This window comes from Staurois parvus, unplaced genomic scaffold, assembly GCF_062004578.1.
Source record: "Staurois parvus isolate SC_StPar_1 unplaced genomic scaffold, SC_StPar_1.0 ptg000525l, whole genome shotgun sequence".
Taxonomy (NCBI): Eukaryota; Metazoa; Chordata; class Amphibia; order Anura; family Ranidae; genus Staurois; species Staurois parvus.
This window is the reverse complement of record NW_028318321.1, coordinates 2,480,010-2,488,310: the sequence shown is the minus strand read 5'-3', so window position 1 is coordinate 2,488,310 and position 8,301 is coordinate 2,480,010.

Here is an 8,301-nt window from a genome sequence, read left to right as displayed (position 1 = left end):
AATGGTCACAGTGATCACATGCACAGGCTGTGCCAATCACAGCCCATCTGTGTCATGTGCCATTAGCCGTGGCCAATCACAGCTAATCACAATAAAAAAAAACGGAATTAAGCATTTACTTCAGATAAATGCTAGCTTATAGCAAAGAAATTCTTTGCTATAAGCAATCAAATTGTGTAGAAAAAAAATACTGATCACTTCCCCAAAGTAGTACAATGTTACTATGGTAACAGTATACTACTTTGGTCATAGTGTAATATGAAAAACAAATCTTAGGGGTGTGTCCAAGATGGCGCCGGGAGTGGACGCTTCCTCCTGAGCTCCGGCACCTTACACCAGCATCCACCGCCATCCCAGAGATGACAGCTACCCATTGGTGATCCGCGGGTCTCCGATTCCTGACTGACACTTGCAGGGGGGCCACGGCTGGGACGACACACTGCTGCTCTGCCCTGCGGACCCCATTCACAGGTCAGCTGCGGGGATAGCCTTAGGGGGTCCCCCCTGGCTCTTCTGTAGGCCCTGAGGACCACATCATACATATAAAGTACCTCAGTGAGGCCAGGAGAATACTCAAGGGGGGGGCTGTGGCCCTGGATAGGGGGTGAGGCTCCATCCTTTGGCCCCCTTCCCTGGGGGGTGGACTAGGGGATCCTGCGGCGCCTTTGGGCTGGCTTTCCCAGGATTGTAAGGCATTGGGATCCGTGCCTACCTCAGCTGCGATTATCCCATTTACCGGCACATTATATTAATGGATCTTATGTGAATGCATCCCCAATGGGGGACACATACACGTGCCAGGGGAGGATGACTACGTGATTCCCCTGAGCCGCACCACCGGAATATTTATCTCGGCAATTGGGCTCCTACACTCCAGTATATCACTCCAATAGATCAAAGGCGTTTTGGAACCCTCTGGACTTCCCTTAACAATGCATCGCACTCCACGCTCTAAACCTAAACTTCAGGCCCAACAGCAATCCACTCCACAGGGTCATGTCGCTAAGCTAACACCTAGCCCTCCTGAGCCTGATGACGGATGGCGATAGCCAGCGGCAATTCTCATCGGGGATGGCTGACCCTTTTGAGCAAAATCCTGAAGCCTTATTACACAAATTCCGCACTCTAGTGCAAGAGGAGATTACAGTTGCCTCCCGTAAATCATCTTCCGATTTAGCAAGAGGCTTAAAAGAATTGGGGCTTCGTGCTCATCAATTGGAACAACGTATGGATCTAGCGACTACGGTCCTGGAGGGTCATGAACAGGAGGTGGAGGATCTACATGCTGAGCTGGACACTTTAAAAGGTAAATTGGAAGACGCTGAGAATAGAGCCCACAGAGATAACCTTCGCTCCCGCAGAGTCCCCGAGGTAATCACTGATTTACAGGGTACTGCTACTGCTCTTTTTCAGGAGCTGGCTCCCGAGATCCCCCTGGAGCGCTTGGAGTTTGACCGTATCCATAGAGCTTTAGCTCCCAAGCCCGCAGAGGGTCCTCCCAGGGACATTATTATTAAACTCCACTTTTACCGCACGAAAGAGCGTCTGTTACAGGCGGCTCGGAACCGTCCGGCTCTGGAATTTCAGGGACACTCTGTTCATCTGTTTCCGGATCTGTCCCCAGTTATGATTGCCAAACGTCACACTTTGAGACCCTATCTCCAAATTCTTCAATCGGCTGATGTCAAATACAGATGGGGCTTCCCCTTCAAGTTCTTATTCTTCCAAGGTCGTCAATTCCAGGCTACTTCACCAGCGGATCTTCGCTGTCATTTTCGGGAGCTTAATCTAGAGCTGCCACAATCCCAGAGTGAGGAAGCTACAATTTCTACACGCCCTCGGAACTCCCAGTCTTCGCGTAAATCTTCTTCTCCAAGTCAGAGTAGCTCTCAAGCCCTTCGATCTCTGCAGGCCCAGCGTTTCCAGGAAGTCTCCACGAATTGATATTCAGTAACTGGCCGTTAGTTTACAGCATCATTATATATGGATCTTTGCCGCTACTTTTTGGAATGGAATCTGGATGTGTCCTGCTCCCCAAAACGGGGAGGCTACAATAACCGTGGGCCCATGGGTCCCATGACCTTCATGTGATTTATCTCTTCCGGGTCAGAGGGGATCTCAGGTCCCTCCCCCCCCCCTTTTTTTTTTTCCTTTTTTTTTCATTTTTCCCTCTCTCTTCTCTGACTGGTTGAGATTTTCAAAGTTATACGAGTTTCTTGTTGTTTACTCACTCACAGGTGTATTAGCCTAAGTTGTTTGCATTATAATTCTTTGTTCTTTTTTATTCATGCCGAGTTGTTCCGGTGGATTATCGTGTCCCCCTCTGAGCTGGCTAGCGGTATGGTTTTTTGCCACGCCCGCTACCCAGCCTTTATGTGGGTATTTTACCCACAGTTGATTATTACGATGTTCATAGTAATTTTACTGTTTCACGGATATATTGCTTGTATATCAGATGTCTTCTTGTTTTCTTCTTTCTTTTCCGTCTCCTTTTATCTGTCCCTCGTCATGTGTGTTTTGTGTCTTTGTAAATTTTTTTTCAGGGCTCCCGGGGTTCGCGGCGGATCTGACCTTTTCTCTTTCCGATCATTAAGTCGCTGAACTGGTTATCTCTGAATGTTCAGGGGATGAAAACGGGTAAAGATATTGAAGTTTCTTTGGGCTCGTCGGGTGGACATTGCTTGTCTGCAGGAAACTCATTTTTCAACTACTTCAGCCCCAAAATATTTTGATGCACGCTACCCTCAGATATTTCAGGCTACTGGTCCCATTAAACAGAGAGGGGTGCTGGTTGCCTTCCATAGCAAAACTCTGTTTGTCTACATGAAGCGTATTGCTGATCCCAATGGTAGATACCTTCTGCTACAGGCACGATCCAAGGCATAGAAGTTACCATAATGTCCTACTATGCCAACCCTGGACCTTTTTTGTCACACCTCTGTTCCCTTTTGGCTATACATCAACGGGGCACTCTCCTGATGGCAGGAGACTCCAATTTAGTGTTAAATCCTGCACTAGATAAATATCCGGCAGAGCATCCTGTCCTATCAGCATCAACTAAGTCCTTTGTACGTACGTTAAGTACCCATGATTTGGTAGATCTCTGGCGTGAATTTCATCCCTGGGGGAAAGACTATACTTGTTATTCGCACCCTCATCATTCCCATTCCAGAATAGACCATGCTTTTGTACCGCGTAAACATCTCCCTTTGGTTTGCTCTGTCTCTATTCTTACGGTTCCATGGTCCTATCATGATCCTATCTTGGTGGTCTGTCGATCTCTTCTTTGTAAGCTGGCCTATTCTTCATGGATAATGAATGACTCCCTGCTTTCGCTGAAAGAGATCCAGGCGGAACTACAGCGCAAACCTCAGGAATATTTCCAGCTAAACTCGGGTTCGGTTTATTCTTCGGTGATGTTATGGGAAGCTTACAAGGCTGTTCTCAGGGGACATATTATCCAGATAGCTTCACGATGAAAGAAAGATAGGCAGCTTAAACAGTGTCAGCTAGAAACAAAGTTAGCTTCTGCATCAGCTCAATTTAAACAGTCACCTACCCCGTCGAACCGTAGACTGTTGGATCAGGCTTGCTTAGAACTGGATCTTTGCTTAACGGATGACGCTGAGCGCTCCTTATGCTGGACACGTCAGAAGTGGTACAGTAAAGCAAACAAACCAGACTCCATGTTGGCTCGTAGATTACGTTCTTTTACACATCACCCCAAACCGATTTCTTTACGCACTCATCATAATACTCTCACAAGTAATCCAGTAGCTGTTCTGGAGGAATTTCGGTATCGTCTTGCCAAACTTTATACTGATTCCACTCGGGCTGATCCTCAGTCAATTTCTGACTTTTTAGCTAGTTTGTCCCTGCCTACTTTGACCTCGGCACATAAGGACTTGATGGACCGTGATATCCAAGTTTCAGAGAATTTACAATCTATAGCAGACCTGAAGATGAGCAAATGCCCAGGTCCAGATGGATACACGGTGCTATACTACAAGAAATTGGCTGACGTGCTTGCCCCTCATCTTGCCGCCATGTTTAACGCGGTAAAGGGAGGCTCAAACTTCTCTCCGGACTCTTTGACTGCAAATGTGGTTATGATCCCTAAACTGGATCGAGATCTTTCTTCTTGGGCAAACTATAGGCCTATTTCTCTTATTAACATCGATATGAAAATCCTTAACAAAATTTTGGCCACTCGTCTTAATTCTTTCCTTTCTCATCTGATAAAAAAGGACCAGGTGGGTTTTGTCCCTCATAGACAAGCTGGGGATGCCATTAGACGCATTTTACAACTACAGCAATTAGCTCATACTCTCAAAATTGATATGATGCTCCTATCTTTAGATATCAATAAGGCTTTCGACACTTTATCCTGGCTTTATCTTTTATCAGTCCTTAACCGTTTTGGCTTTGGCCCCTCGTTCCTAAGATGGATCTCTTCACTATATACATCCCCTCAAGCAAAACCTAAATATTATGGATTCGAGTCCTCCATGTTCTTGATTGCCAGGGGTACTAGACAAGGTTGTCCGCTTTCCCCCATACTTTTTATTCTAGCCTTGGAACCGTTGCCTGAAGCCATTCGTATGCATCCTGATATTAAGGGGATTGATGTAGCTGGTTCTCAACATAAATTGTCTCGCAGACGATATACCGTTGTCAATCTTGAACCCGGGGGTCACTTTGCCAAACTTGCTTGCGGTTCTGAATTCCTTTGCAAATCTTTTGGGTCTTCATGTTAATCCTGCCAAATCAAAAGCTATGTCAATCACTCTTTCCTCCTCACTTTTGGCCACCCTGAAACATTTGTTCCCTTTTCAATGGCTCTCGGCACTACCATATTTAGGAATTATACTTACCCCGACTTATGACGGACTATACCGGGCTAATTTCCCCACTGTTTTCCAAGAGCTGACCGAGATGCTGTCCTCCTGGTCTCATTACGCACTTTCATGGGTTGGCAGAATCAATGCGATCCGTATGACCTATCTCCCTAAATTGTTGTATTTATTCCGCGTTTTACCAGTTCCTGTTCCTTCGCATATATTGCGAATCCATCAGCGAAAACTTCTGTCCTTCATTTGGAGTTCTTCTCGACCCAGAATTAGTGAATATTTTTTATTTGCGCGAAGGAGTGAAGGTGGGTTGTCTGTCCCAAACCTCCAGGCTTATTACCTGGCAGCTAATATTGCCCCTCTAGCTCATATTCATGCATCTCACTAATTCCCATTGTGGGCTACTGTAGATTTGTTGGACCTTTTCTCTGGCCTCTCCGGTTTTTAATACGCTGATATAGCAAAAATTTCGGGTGGAGTTTGCATTTTCATTGACCTCCAAATATTTGCTCATTGTTTCCCCCTTACCCTTCTCCCTCTCCCCCCCCTTTTTTTTTTTTTCCTGTCTTCTCTCACATGATACTTAAATGCTCAGATTATTCTTATGTTTATACCAGTATAATGTTCTGAAATATTTCTAAAAATGCCCTGTATGCCTCATATTTGTGGGTCAATGTATATCTTCCCCGAATGTGTGTACATTTCTGCTTATTCTATAATAAAACCCTTTGTAAAAGCAAAACAAATCTTAAAAAAAGAAAAAAGATGTAATCAAAAAATAAAATAAAAATTGAAAAAAAAAGTTTTATTTTTTTTTGTACTGTCACTAATCAGTGTCCCTAATCACCGCCACACCAGTTATATGATGACGCTGTACTGCACTGGTGACAGTATATAAAAACCATTTTGTGAAAATAATTTTTTTAGTTTCTTCATTTTCCAAAAATTTATGACAAAAAAATTATAACTTCAAAAAACTGACGGGGGCCCCATGACCCTCCGGTCCCTGTTCGCCAGCCAGGGAAGGCCACTGGACCTTTCTCCCGGAGCTCCGGGACTTGCGGCCTACCCGGCACCTGAAGCCGCGGCCTCGATTTTTGGCGCGGCCGACCAGGATTGCCGGACATCAGCCCGGACTACTGCCGCTCCGCTCCTCGGTCCCCGCCGATCAGCCAGCCTCCCCAGGGCCCCCCTCACCGACTCTGGGTCCATCCCCGACCACCGGGTACCAGATCGCCCGGAGCAGCCACTGGATGGTCAGCTTAAGCACCCCTGCGCCCCTACCGCTGCCATCAGGGCCCATCCGGGCCCCTGTGCCTGCTGCCGAGAACCCCACCAACACCCACAGTCACTCCATCCCTCCAGCGGAGCTCCGGCGGTTCGCAGCAGCTTGTGGCCTACCACGGCACCCGAAGCCACGGTGTTTCCTGCCAGCCGCTGGAATCGCGGCGGGACGCCTCCGCTCCTCCGGGAAGCTACCACCACCACCAACGGTCCTGCTAACCCAGGAGGGATCCACCTCCACCCCGACGCTCCAGGACACCAGGTACTTCACCAGGGGCGCCCACTACCCACCAGGGAGCCCAACCACCATCACACCGCCAGCCTCCAGGGACTCACTCAGGGATCCCACCATCCACCTGAAACCCCAAACCACCAGGGACCCTAAGCCACTATCCCTCCAGGGATCGCCACTACCCCACCAGGGATAGCACGGCCACCATCCCACCGGGGATCCCCTGCCCACCACCCCACCTGGGACTACCAGCCAGCCACCACACCAGGGACCGCTCGCCCAGCACCCTGCCTTCCGGCACGCTATTCCCTCTGGCGATGCCCCGGCGACCAATGGCCCACCTCGACCCTTGAAGCCGCGGTCTCTCCTGCCGGCCGCAACAGATCACGGTTGAGCACAAACCACGCAGGGCCAACGATCGCTACCGCAACGCCCCGCTCGACCCTGATGACGATCCTTGAACACCTTCAGCGCCTCACGACGCCGAGCCCTCAGCACCCGACGCCTGGCCTCAACAACCCCAGTCGCCGTGCCTACCATCGCCCCCAGCCATCGCACCCTACGACCCCTCCACTAGCCGAACCACCGTACCCACTGAAGACATGCCACAGCACCCATGGTCGCCAGCTTACTGCACCCACAGACTGCTGCCAACCAGCTGCCGCCCTCCACCCTCACTCTACCCCTACAGAAGGACTCAAATGACTCTCCCACGGTAATACAGATTCCCCACACCACCTTGCCCTGACCTGTATCCCTTCACCTCCCCTGACCCAACTGTCACCCCACCCACCCCAACATGCCTCCTGCACTCCTCCTCCTCATTTTCCTCTCCACCATCCCAAAAATCACCTCCCTCTACCCGCCTACCCCCCCAAAACAGCTCTACATTGCCCCTTCACTTCTCCCCTCTCCCCACTACGGCACTCACCACCTCCTCCTGCTACTCCACTCCCCCGTCGACCCACGTGCCACCACTACCAGACCCACACGCTCCTACACTTCCCATCCCCATGCCACCTTCCTCACCCTTCTCCTTCTCCTATCTGCTGGGGACATCTCCCCGAACCCTGGCCCCTCGCCACCTCACCCCTCCTCTAGGGACCCCCCTGCTCTCGCCAGCTGCCGTAACCCCCTCAACCTCATATCTGTGCCCCTTCTCCCCGCATCCATCCCCCCTCTCTCGGTTGCACTCCTGAACGCCCGCTCGGTCTGCAACAAACTTACTGCCATCCATGACCTCTTCATCTCCCACTCCCTTAACCTCCTAGCCATCACCGAAACCTGGGTACAGGCCACTGACTCCACCTCCCCTGCGGCACTCTCCTATGGAGGTCTCGTCTGGTCCCATTCACCAAGACTGAGCGGTCACAAAGGTGGTGGGGTCGGCCTGCTCCTATCACCGCTGAGCACCTTCCAGGTCCTCCCTAATCCTCCCTCCCTAACCTTCTCCTCCTTCGAGGCTCACTGCATCCGGCTCTTCACCCCCACCCCCCTAAGGATCGCAGTGATCTACAGGCCGCCCGGATCCATACCCCGCTTCCTGGATGACTTCGCTGCCTGGCTTCCCTTCTTCCTCTCCTCTGAGCTACCAACCATCATCCTCGGGGACTTCAATATCCCCATCAACGACAACAGCCTGGCTACTTCCCAACTCCTCCACCTAACCTCCTCCTTCGCGCTCACACAGCACACTCAATCCTCCACCCACATTATTGGGAACACCCTGGACCTCGTCTTCTCCCACCTCTGTACCCTCAACCAGTTCTCTAACACCCCCTTCCCTCTCTCCGACCACCACCTCCTCACGTTCTCCATCTCCCCTTCCCCTAACTCCCCCCCCCCCAGAGCGCCAAACCATCACCAGCCGCAACCTCCGCAACCTGAACCCGGCCCCCCTCCACTCAGCTGCCGACCGCTTACACGACAGCATCC